At 46.2% G+C, this 11,296-nt stretch overlaps 9 non-coding genes across 9 annotated transcripts; all 9 read right to left on the bottom strand.

Annotated features, from left to right (window-relative positions):
• Positions 1-227: 227 nt before the first annotated feature.
• On the bottom strand, positions 228-300 carry Trnae-cuc (transfer RNA glutamic acid (anticodon CUC)). The gene has a single exon. It is a non-coding gene; the product is annotated as a tRNA-Glu (tRNA).
• Positions 301-576: 276 nt separating this feature from the next.
• On the bottom strand, positions 577-649 carry Trnav-cac (transfer RNA valine (anticodon CAC)). The gene has a single exon. It is a non-coding gene; the product is annotated as a tRNA-Val (tRNA).
• Positions 650-729: 80 nt separating this feature from the next.
• Positions 730-802, bottom strand: Trnam-cau (transfer RNA methionine (anticodon CAU)). Its single transcript has one exon. It is a non-coding gene; the product is annotated as a tRNA-Met (tRNA).
• An 80-nt stretch (positions 803-882) lies between these two features.
• On the bottom strand, positions 883-955 carry Trnam-cau (transfer RNA methionine (anticodon CAU)). The gene has a single exon. It is a non-coding gene; the product is annotated as a tRNA-Met (tRNA).
• Positions 956-1,035: 80 nt separating this feature from the next.
• Positions 1,036-1,107, bottom strand: Trnav-cac (transfer RNA valine (anticodon CAC)). Its single transcript has one exon. It is a non-coding gene; the product is annotated as a tRNA-Val (tRNA).
• An 80-nt stretch (positions 1,108-1,187) lies between these two features.
• Positions 1,188-1,260, bottom strand: Trnae-cuc (transfer RNA glutamic acid (anticodon CUC)). Its single transcript has one exon. It is a non-coding gene; the product is annotated as a tRNA-Glu (tRNA).
• Positions 1,261-6,519: 5,259 nt separating this feature from the next.
• Trnav-cac (transfer RNA valine (anticodon CAC)) lies at positions 6,520-6,592 on the bottom strand. The gene has a single exon. It is a non-coding gene; the product is annotated as a tRNA-Val (tRNA).
• Positions 6,593-6,672: 80 nt separating this feature from the next.
• Positions 6,673-6,745, bottom strand: Trnav-cac (transfer RNA valine (anticodon CAC)). Its single transcript has one exon. It is a non-coding gene; the product is annotated as a tRNA-Val (tRNA).
• Positions 6,746-6,825: 80 nt separating this feature from the next.
• Positions 6,826-6,898, bottom strand: Trnav-cac (transfer RNA valine (anticodon CAC)). Its single transcript has one exon. It is a non-coding gene; the product is annotated as a tRNA-Val (tRNA).
• Between the last annotated feature and the right edge of the window lie 4,398 nt (positions 6,899-11,296).

The following is an 11,296-nucleotide window of genomic DNA, read 5'->3' on the forward strand; positions in this document are numbered from 1 at the left end:
GGTGACTGAAAAGTCAAACCCATTTTTGTAAGGGTTATCAGAAGACCTGATTCCGCGGCCATTGGCCGCTGTATCCGCTCCGAGGGAGCACATGCTTACACAACCGCTCGCTTCGGAAGCCGGAAGGGGAATGCTACACCACAGGAACCAAGCACGAAGTTGAGTATTTCGCTCCCCCTTTTCTTCTGCACGTATACGATCGCAATAGAAATAAAATGAAAAAGCTTTGTTCCCGCCCGGGATCTAACCGGGGACCTTGCGCGTGAGAGGCGCACGTGATAACCACTACACCACGGGAACCGAGCACGGAGTAGAGTTGAAGCATAACTGGGAGCCGGCCTAGTTGGAACAGATTCATTTTCTTAAATTTTTGTGCGCAAACAAACAGGGACGAAGAAAAGGAGACACAAGGACGAGTTAGAAAGCGCACAAGTGTTGTTAGAAAGCGCTCGTCCTTGTGTCTCCTTTTCTTCGTCCCTGTTTGTTTGCGCTCAAAAGTTTAAGAAATCGGAGTAGTGTATTTCGCTCCCCCTTCTGCGCGTATACGATCGCAGTAGAAATAAAAATGAAAAGCTTTGTTCGCGCCCAGGATCGAACCGGGGACCTTGCGCGTGTGAGGCGCACGTGATAACCACTACACCACGGGAACCGAACACGGAGTAGAGCATTTCGCTCCCCCTTTTGTTCTGCGCGTATACGATCGCAATAGAAATAAAAATGAAAAAGCTTTGTTCCCGCCCGGGATCGAACCGGGGACCTTGCGCGTATGAGGCGCACGTGATAACCACTACACCACGGGAACCGAGCACGGAGTAGAATATTTCGCTCCCCTTTTTGTTCTGCGCGTATACGATCGCAGTAGAAATAAAAATGAAAGAGCTTTGTTCCCGCCCGGGTTCGAACCGGGGACCCTGCGCGTATGAGGCGCACGTGATAACCACTACACCACGGGAACCGAGCACGGAGTAGAATATTTCGCTCCCCCTTTTGCTCTGCGCGTATACGACCGCAATAGAAATAAAAATGAAAAAGCTTTGTTCCCGCCCGGATCGAACCGGGGACCTTGCGCGTGTGAGGCGCACGTGATAACCACTACACCACGGGAACCGAACACGGGGTAGAGTATTTCGCTCCCCCTTTTGTTCTGCGCGTATACGATCACAATAGAAATAAAAATGAAAAAGCCATGTTCCCGCCCGGGATCGAACCGGGGACCTTGCGCGTGAGAGGCGCACGTGATAACCACTACACCACGGGAACCGAGCACGGAGTAGAGTTGAAGCATAACTACGAGTCGGCCTAGTTGGAACACATTCATTTTCTTACATTTTTGTGCGCAAACAAACAGGGACGAAGAAAAGGAGACACAAGGACGAGAGGAGGATTCCACTTCCGGCCGCGAAAGCGTACGGACGTGTTTTCATGTGCTCCAACGGGGCGGTGCTAGCGGCCCAGCTTAGCCACGGAAACAGGGACGACATGGAAGACAACCAGGACTACCAAGTGTTGCTGCCTCATCTGCCAAAAGGTCGGATTGTTTTGAAAACGCTTTTTTTGCACGGTGACCCACGAGCAAGGCCGTACATGGTTGAAGACTACCGGGATGCCCTTGGAATTGCTGCCTGAGGAGCATTTCAAATGAATCATGTGTGGGCTGTTACGTTCAAGAGTCATGAAAGTATGAAGAAGTTGTTGACGACTGGGAATATTACTGTGAAAGGCAGAAAGTGTCTGGTAGTAGACCCGAATAACCAAGATGTCCGAGTGAAAATCCACTGGGTCCTTCCTAATGTGACGAACGACGACATTCGTATGGCTTTCGAGCCATACGGCGAGGTGATGGAAGCGACAAAGGAGCGATGGCGTGTCCTCGGAATTTCGGAAAAGGCTACGACAACGCGCGTGCTGAACCTTAGGCTAAAGGCCGGAGTCACAATTGAAGACATCCCTTATCAAGTACGTGTCGCCGGTGAGCCTGCCCTCGTAGTTATTCCTGGCAAGGCACCGCTCTGCTTTCGCTGCCAAGGAAAAGGGCATATCCGCCGCGACTGCCGAATCCCCCGATGTTCACGGTGCCGCCGGTTCGGCCATGACGAAACCCAGTTCGTACCCACGTACGCGAACATAACGGGCCCCAGAAAGGACGCTGACGTATCGGACAACATCATGGATGAGGCTGAAGCTGAAGAAGTAGCAGTGACGGTGACGGTGAAACAAAAAGCGGTGGAAACGCCCCCGGCAGTGATACATCAACGTGAGTCAACAACTAGTGAAAGGAAAGAGCTGTAAGAAAATGCGACAAGACCAAATAGTGAAGACGTGCACAACGAAATGGCCGAAAAGTGTTTACCGCAGAGGAAACCGTCAAGTGAACCTCAGGACACACCGCCAAATGAAACGTCGACAGTGCAGTGTGAAACGATGCATGGCGTTGTAGAGGCGTCGACAAAGCGTATGCACAGCGACAGTGTTGGTGAACCAGACCATCTCGATCATGCAGATGACGGGGGGCCGCCAATGAAAACGGCTTTGACGCGACGAACGTCGTTGAAGCCGAAACCGAACATTCTTTCTGTTAGACGCCCGCTGGAGAAACCGCCGGAATAAAGGCGGGGTCTCGCTACCCCTTGCTAAGTAAGCAACATGGGACAGCCAAAGCGACAACGCATGGACGATGCTGTCCCGTCCAGTCACCGAACTTCGGTTGACAAGGCAGGCAACAGACAGCGAGTTCATCCCGACCAACCACGGCCGCAACTCAGTGAAGGCTCTAATGCACCCTTGCTCCCTGAGGTAAACACTGCGCGATCCTTCAGCTCTTCGCAACTTAAAGACGAAAGGCTCGGTCTTGCCTTGCGTGTTGCCACTGTAAATGTACGAGAATTGGCGACCAAGAAACGACAAAATCAACTTAACCGACTTTTTCTGGAAAATAACTTATACATAGTAGCCGTGCAAGAAACAAAGATTGAAAGTGAGGAGCAGACGGATCGCATAGTGGAAACTTTTCGAACGCATTTGAATGTTTGTGTTAGCCACGCAGTAGGCACATCCGGCGGTTGTGCAATTTACATAAGGAATAACGTAAACATCGAAGGCGAAAAAGTTGTTGCGTCGGAGGCGGGACGATTGCTTGTTCTTGACTTTTCGTATTGTGCAAGGGAATGGCGTGCTATCTGTATATACGCACCAAACACCGATTATGAGCGCGTTGTGTTGTTTGAAGAGTTAGAAAAATTTTTGAAATGCGAAAAATGTTTAATTATGTTTGACGACTTTAATTGTGTGTGTTTCGCTGAAGATCGAGCCAAAAGCAACCCTGTACGAGATAAAAGTTCACGGTTGCTTGTTTCACTGCTTCAGGAATATTATTTAGAGGATCTTGGATATTTATTGTAAAGAGGAAGCCGCCCTACCTACACCCATTATCAATGCGGAAGCTGTGCTAGGCTGGATAGGATATATGTTACAGTCGACCTTGCCAGAGATTGTGACCACTACGAAGTGAAACATGTGTCATTTAGCGACCATAGCCTTGTAATGGCTACACTACGAACCAACTTGAGAAAAAGCCGTTTTAATTGGGCTTTATGGAAATTCAATGTGAAACTTTTACATGACGAAAAATTTATGGAGTGTGTAACAAGAAGAATTGAACAAATGGCATCCACGGTATCACATGTTTGGGCAGCTGAGTGGGAAAACTTTAAGAACGCAGTCAAGATGATTGCGATTGAAAGGGGAAGCATTAATAGTCAAATGCAAAAGACTAATGAAAAGGAACTCCAGTGCCAACTTGATTTTCTTATGTGCATGGAAAGCAGCAATCGCGGCATGTACATAAAAGCAATTGGTGAAGTAAAAAACAAACTAGAAGTAATTGCAACGGAAAAGTACAGGGCCACAGTGATAAGGGCGCGAGCTGAGAAGATGTGGCTTGGTGAAACGCCCAACAAGCGAGCGATGTCCGATGAAAGAAAATATGCGGCTCAAAATGAAATACGACAGATCCTCTATTGCAATGAAGTGACATCAGACAGGAGTAAAATTGAGCAAGCATTTGTTGAGCATTACAGCGAATTATTTGCGAATAACAAGGACGGGAAAACTGGGCTAAGAACCGAGGTTATTAACTTAATACCCAGGCTTTATGAAGAAGTTAACACGCGATTAGAACAGCGAATAAGTATAGATGAAGTGAGAAGTGCCATTAAAGAATTGGCTCCAGGAAAAACACCCGGACCAGATGGAATAGGCGCAGCTTTTTACAAAATGTTCATCGAGGAAATCAGCCCCATTTTGCATAAGGTAATTCAAAACGCTTATGAGGAAAAATTGTTACCGCCTTCCTTTCGCGCTGCTCATATGGTTTTAATGCCTAAAATGGATGATCCTGCGAAACGTTTATCAGTAGGGGCCTATCGCCCAATAACTCTTACAAATGTTGACTATAAAATCTACACAAAAATTTTGGCTAAACGTCTGCAAAGCGTTATTATGCTTCTCGTTGGACCGCACCAGACATGTGGAATAAAAGGGCGTTCGATATGTACAAATGTGCATGTAGCCCGCAGTGTTCTCGAATGCTGTGATGCTATATCTGGACGAGTTGCAATGTTACAACTCGATCTCGCTAAGGCTTTGTTATCGCCTTCCACATCGAACATCGTGTCACACACGATGTTCTTTTTTCTGTGTTTCAGCATGCCAATGTTGGCAAAGTGTTATCAGAAGCTTTAAAGATGGCTTATAGTGATTGTACTGTGCGCATTATAGTTAACAAGAACCTCACCCAGAATATTGACGTCCGGTCATCTATAAAGCAAGTATGTGCGTTGTCATCACTGCTCTTCGCTCTTTACCTTGAACCCTTCTGCCTTAGTCTTATTAATAACGAAAAGGTACATGGTTTCAGGCTTCAGACGCATCACGTGAAAATCCTTGCCTACGCTGATGACGTAGGTGTTTTTTGCACTGACCGCAAAAGCGTAGAAGAAGCCATTAGCGTCACCAAAGATTTTTGTAAACAGACAGGCTGCGCGATAAACTGGGAGAAAGTATCGGTTTCTGGCACGGAACATGGGACATTAAACCAGAAAAATTTGCGAGCCTTACGTGGGCAAGAGGTCCGTCTACGTATTTAGGCGTTCCTCTTGAGCATTATAACCAAACAACAGACTACTGGGATGACCTGACGCCAAGGGTGAAGGAGAAAGTTGGAGGATGGCAAGGCCGTGAATTATCGATGTTTGCTCGGGCCAGTGCGTGCAATGTGTTTTTGATTGCCAAAGTGTGGTATGTGCTGCAATTTTTATCAATGTCACGCGTCCATGTGCAAAAAGTGCACCGAATATTTGCGGTGTTCATTGGGGGCTCCAGTTGGGAGAGAGTTAGCCGAACTAATCTATTTCGCTCAGTGAAAGACGGAGGCCTGGGCCTTTCGCATCTGATCATCCGGCAGATTGTGTCGCGTTTTATGTTCACGCGGGACCAGAGAGACCCATTTTTGAGAGAAATTATACAAATGCGCTTGAAAAATGTATTGCCTGAATTTGTTGTGTCTAGTGCGACTACATTTGATTGTGGCGTAAAAGGTTACTTCAGAGAATTAGTGGCGACATTTAGGATACTTAAAACACGCTTCTCTTTCGAGTACCTAAGCCTTGTACCGAGAAAGAAGCTGTATAAAGATTAATTTGGTGTGATGATGCCAGTCCCATTATACAGATCCCTAAACAATAGAGGCCCAGGGCAGGGTGTTTTAAAGAGAGTTAGAAGAATGACTGTTCAAGGAGCTGTTAAAACGTTCTTTTTCAAATTACACACAAACACACTCCCGGTAAAAACATGGCTAGATGAGAAAGGAATATTTGTACCTTGGACGACCAACTGCCTCTTGTGTAAGAAACCCGAAACCATCGAGCACACGTTTATTGATTGTTGGGATCCAGTATTTTTTTGAGATGTGTTGCAACGAACCCTGAAGAAAGAGTTACCGATAACACCATATGGAATTCGATATCTTTCAGTACACATTGAAAATAACGTTCCTTATGACGTGATTATGATACTGGGCCGTCATAGCCTTTGGGTGACAAGAATGGCAGTTAGGCAGGCAGACCCCAAAATAAAGTCAACCAGAGAAAACTTTATAGAGAACGTAACCTACATGCACGAGGTCTATAGCTCTTTAGCCGAGCCTCCAGATTGGCTTTCGGTACTTGATGACTTGGCAAAAATCAAGATATTTTAGTCTACCACACTGGTCAAGCAGACCAAAGTGATTTTTATCTATGTACTTGCTTTCTATTTGAATAAAAGTTCTAAACAAAAAGAGAGACACAATTGGACGAGTTAGAAAGCGCACAAGTGTTGTTAGAAAACGCTCGTCCTTGTGTCTCCTTTTCTTCTTCCCTGTTTGTTTGCGCTCAAAAATTTAAGAAAACGGAGTAGTGTATTTCGTTCCCCCTTTTCTTCTGCGCGTATACGATCGCAATAGAAAATAAAATGAAAAAGCTTTGTTCTCGCCCGGGATCGAACCGGGTACCTTGCGCGTGTGAGGCGCACGTGATAACCACTACACCACGGGAACCGAGCATAGTGTATAGTATTTCGCTCCCCCTTTTCTTCTGCGCTTATACGATCGCAATAGAAAATAAAATGAAAAAGCTTTGTTCCCGCCCGGGATCGAACCGAGGACCTTGCGCGTGTGAGGCGCACGTGATAACCTCTACACCACGGGAACCGAGCATGGTGTATAGTATTTCGCTCCCCCTTTTCTTCTGCGCGTATACGATCGCAATAGAAAATAAAATGAAAAAGCTTTGTTCCCGCCCGGGTTCGAACCGGGGACCTTGCGCGTGTGAGGCGCACGGGATAACCACAACACCACGGGAACCGAGCATGGAGTAGAGTATTTCGCTCCCCCTTTTCTTCTGCGCGTATACGATCGCAATAGAAATAAAAATGAAAAAGCTTTGTTCCCGCCCGGGATCGAACCGGGGACCTTGCGCGTGTGAGGCGCACGTGATAACCACTTTTTTATTGCCTTTTGCAAAATACAGACAAAATTTCGACACTTCACAATTGGTAAAAGTGCCCACCAGTCTTTGGTGTGCACGAGATTAAAACCGCCTAATGTTCGCAAGCTCGTTTAACACATTAATCCATTCTGGCTTTTCGTTTTGCGCATCGAACACTTCTTTTATGTAACAGACACTTTCAATAAAATATTCACGAGTACTTCGAACATTTATGTCAGCGTGTCTAACAGCCATTCGGGTGCGCCACAGGCTGTGCAACCTTAATAACATAAACATGTCGTATGGCACTCCTCCTTCATGTTGCGTTGGGAGAAAACGGATGCCATAGGGTGTTATGGGCAAGTCTTTCTTTATAGTTCACTGCATGACGTCCCAGTGGAAAACGGCATCCAGGCAGTCTATGAATACGTGTTCAATTGTCTCTTCCTTGTGGCATAGTAAACAATCCACAGACCAGGGGATAAAAATACCTCTTTCCTGAAGCCACGGTTTTACAGGTAGTGTATTGGAATGCAGCTGAAAAAAGAAAGACTTTGCCGATGGCCTGACACGCATACTTTTTACCCTTTTTAGGACGTTTCTCTCACTCCCCACTCTGAACATCGATCTATACAGCGGCACTGGCAATACCACGTCAATTAGATCTTTATAGAGACGTTTTTTGGGAACGTGGCTGAGGTACTCCATTGAGAAGCGCACCTTCAGAAACCGGAATGCCCATATCACTTCTTTCAAAAATCCACTCATAGGGCCACTGTTAACACTGCTAGATACAATGAATTCAGGAAGGGCCGTACCTAGTCTCAGTTGCATCACTCTAACCAGGAAAGGGTCTTTTTGGTCTCTTAAAAAGGCAAAACGACAAACTATCTGCTTAAAGAACAGATGCGCCAGTCCAAGCCCCCCTATTTTGACAGATCGAAATAAGTTTGTTCGACTCGTTCGCTCCCAATTGGATCCCCATACGTACACTGCCAGCACCCGATGCAAACGTTGCACATGAACTCTAGTAATACACAATATTTGCAATACATAGCACACGTTGGCAACGGCAAACAGGTTGCAGACCATCGCGCGGGAAAACATCGAAAGACTACGACCACCCCATTTAACTGCTTTTCTCGCACCTTCATTGTTTCATTTTCCCAGAATTGCCCCGCCTCTTTATAGTGCTCAAGCGGCACCCCGAGATACTTTGTCGGCGCAACGGTCCACTTCACATTCAAAAAGATGGGTGGGGTGCTTTGCCATGTTCCATGCCACACCCCTAAACACTTATCAAAGTTTATCACGCTACCAGTCATTTTACAAAAGATAAAGCATCCTTTACCGCAGTCGCGAAACTTTCTTTATCGCTACAAAACAAAGCAATATCATCCGCGTATGTAAGCAGCTTTATTTCCGTTGACTGTAAACGAAAACCTACAATACTGTTGTTATAAAAAATATTTCTGCAGAATGGCTCGAGGTACAACGCAAATAGTAGAGGACTTAAAGGGAATCCCTGGCACACACTTGAGCGTACGTGAAAGCTCTTACCTACTTCCTTATTTATTATAAGGTTGGCGGTACAATTAGCATAGCACATCTTTACTCTATCGAAGAGCACCGAGCCAACATTTACATACTGAAGAACTGAAAACAGAACGTTATGTGATACACGATCAAACGCCTTTTGTAGATCAAGTTGAAGCAATGCTACATGTTCACCCCACGCATCACAGCATTCCAGAATGGTTCTAGCAATGTGAATATTTGTGTAGATTGATCTTCCTTTGATTCCGCAAGTCTGATGCGGTCCTACAATTCGTGTTATAACTCGCTGTAACCTCTTTGCCAAGATCTTAGTAAAGATTTATAATCAACGTTAGTCAGCGCTATTGGGCGGTAAGACCCAACTGACAGCAATTTTTCTGAGTCTTCCGTCTTGGGAATGAGTACTATATGCGACCGCCCAAATGACGGGGGTGCATATTTTCGCCTATACGCCCCACTAAATACCAAAAATAAAATGAGGCTCACATCTTTTCTGAAGGCCTTATAGAAAGCCGCTCCCAACCCATCAGGTCCAGGAGACTTCCCCCGAGCTAAATCCTCAATGGCATCTTCAACTTCTTTTGGCTGATCGGCTCTTCCAGATATTCACGGTCTACGTCATCTAGTTTTGCCATGTTGGCCAGGAACTCGCGTTCGAATTCTTCCGGGACATCGTTACTTCTTCGAAATAGTTCGCTATAGTGCTCGAGGAACGCTCTGTGTACTTTAGCTTGTTCGTCGGTGACTTCATTCTTATAACTTATTTTCCGAATTACGTATTGCCTTGCGTGAGCCTTTTCGTCTGCAAAGGCTCGCTTTGTGGGCGTTTCGCCGAGCCATAGCTTGTCCGCCCTTGCTCGGATCACCGCTCCTCTGTACTTATCTTCGTCGATAAGCTCCAGTTGACTCTTAAGTTCGTTGATCTGCTTTGCGAACGTACCAGGTTTATCTGCCTCTACTCGGTACACAAAGTCCAGTTCTTGTTGCATTTCTTTCTCCTTTTTTCTTCTTCGTACTTCATTACACTAATTTTTTCTATTGCACAAATCTTTATTTCTTCTTTAAAAAGCTCCCACAACTCTATCACGTCATCGTGTCTTGCAAATAGCTGTCCGAACTTTTCCTTTACGCACTCAACGAACGATTCATTATGTAGCAGCTTGTCATTAAATAGCCACATCTTCCAATTAAAGCGTGAAGCCTCTTTGCGCGTCCAAATGTGACTAACACCAAACAGTGGTCACTGAATGACACATGTTTAACGACATAAATGTGGCATGCTGCTACTACTGCAATGAAACGTATATCCTATCCAGCCTCGCGTGGCTAGCACGCTGATAGTGTGTAAAAACTGGCCTGGTACCATTAGACAACACCTGTCCTATATCTTCTAAATTATGCTCTTGTACCATTGCGATCAAGCGCGAGGCACTCTTTTCTTTTACTGGAACATTTTTGACACGATCAGCTACTGAGCAAACACAATTAAAATCTCCAAGCATAATTATTTGTCTTTAGCACATCAAGTACTGCTTCAGCCGTTCAAAAAAACACGTCTCGTTCATTTTCGGCATTAGGGGCATATACGCATATTATTCGCCAACCAGTATCGGACATTGAAAAATCAGTTATAACAAATCTACCACTCTGGCACACAAACACATTCTCAACAACTATTCCTAAACTGTTTCTCATGAAAATAGCACATCCACCTGATGTGCCGAGAGCATGAGCAACACAAACATCGTACCTAGCTCGGAAAGGTAGCACCATGCGGTCAGTTTGTTCCTCGCTATTTATTTTTGTTTCTTGCACTGCAACTACGTCTAAGTCGTTTTCCAAGAAAAGGCGACTCAGCTGATACTGCTTCTTTCTAGCATTCAAACCTCGAACATTGATAGTCGCAATGCGTAGTGCTGTGCTAAGATTTATCGCCATATATTAAAATGATATGTACGCCATGGTGCATACCTCGCGAGCAAAGACACAACAAAACACCCGCAGGTTATTAGCGACAAGCCAATCTGTTCCCGACGTCTGCAATCCTCGAGCTTCGGCTTGGGTCGCGTATCCGAAGGCTCCACTCACTAACCTTTTTCGATCGTTCATGTGCGTTGTCATAGTCCCAAAGAAGCCACAGAGTGCCAGAGCTCGCGGCTACGTTGGCGGTTTCAGCACCGCTTTTCTGTCTGGTGGAATGTTGGGTTTTGGCTTCAATGATGAACGCCGAGTCACCACCGTTTTCGTTGGTGGTTCCCCAGCGCCAGCGACGTCTTGTCCGTCCGAGTCGTCTGTTGCAGCTTCGCGTCCTAGTTTGCTGACTGCGTCTCTGCTGTCTTCTTCCGTGACGTCCATGCTACTCGTGCACTGACTCGCTGGCTCTGTTGAAGGTTCGCCGGCCTCGGTGCCTACACTGATTTTTGCAGGCACATCCCTTACGCCAGTCTCTGCTACAACCCACCGGTCTCCTTCTTTTCCATTATCTTGTGGATACGAGGGCGTGTCTACGGGTCGTATCTCCTTTTGATTCACTTGAAGCGACGTTCCTGCCGCTTCTTCCGCGTCAGCTTCGTCCATGACGAGCTCTGTGACGTCCGTTTTTCCCATTGGGCTTGTTACACTTGCGTATGTCTTCACACATGAGTTCTCGTCATGCCCAAAACGACGGCACGGAGCACAGCGAGGGACACGGCAGTCGCGCCGTATATGCCCCGCGG

The sequence above is a fragment of the Dermacentor silvarum genome, chromosome 7 (genome assembly GCF_013339745.2).
Source record: "Dermacentor silvarum isolate Dsil-2018 chromosome 7, BIME_Dsil_1.4, whole genome shotgun sequence".
Taxonomy (NCBI): Eukaryota; Metazoa; Arthropoda; class Arachnida; order Ixodida; family Ixodidae; genus Dermacentor; species Dermacentor silvarum.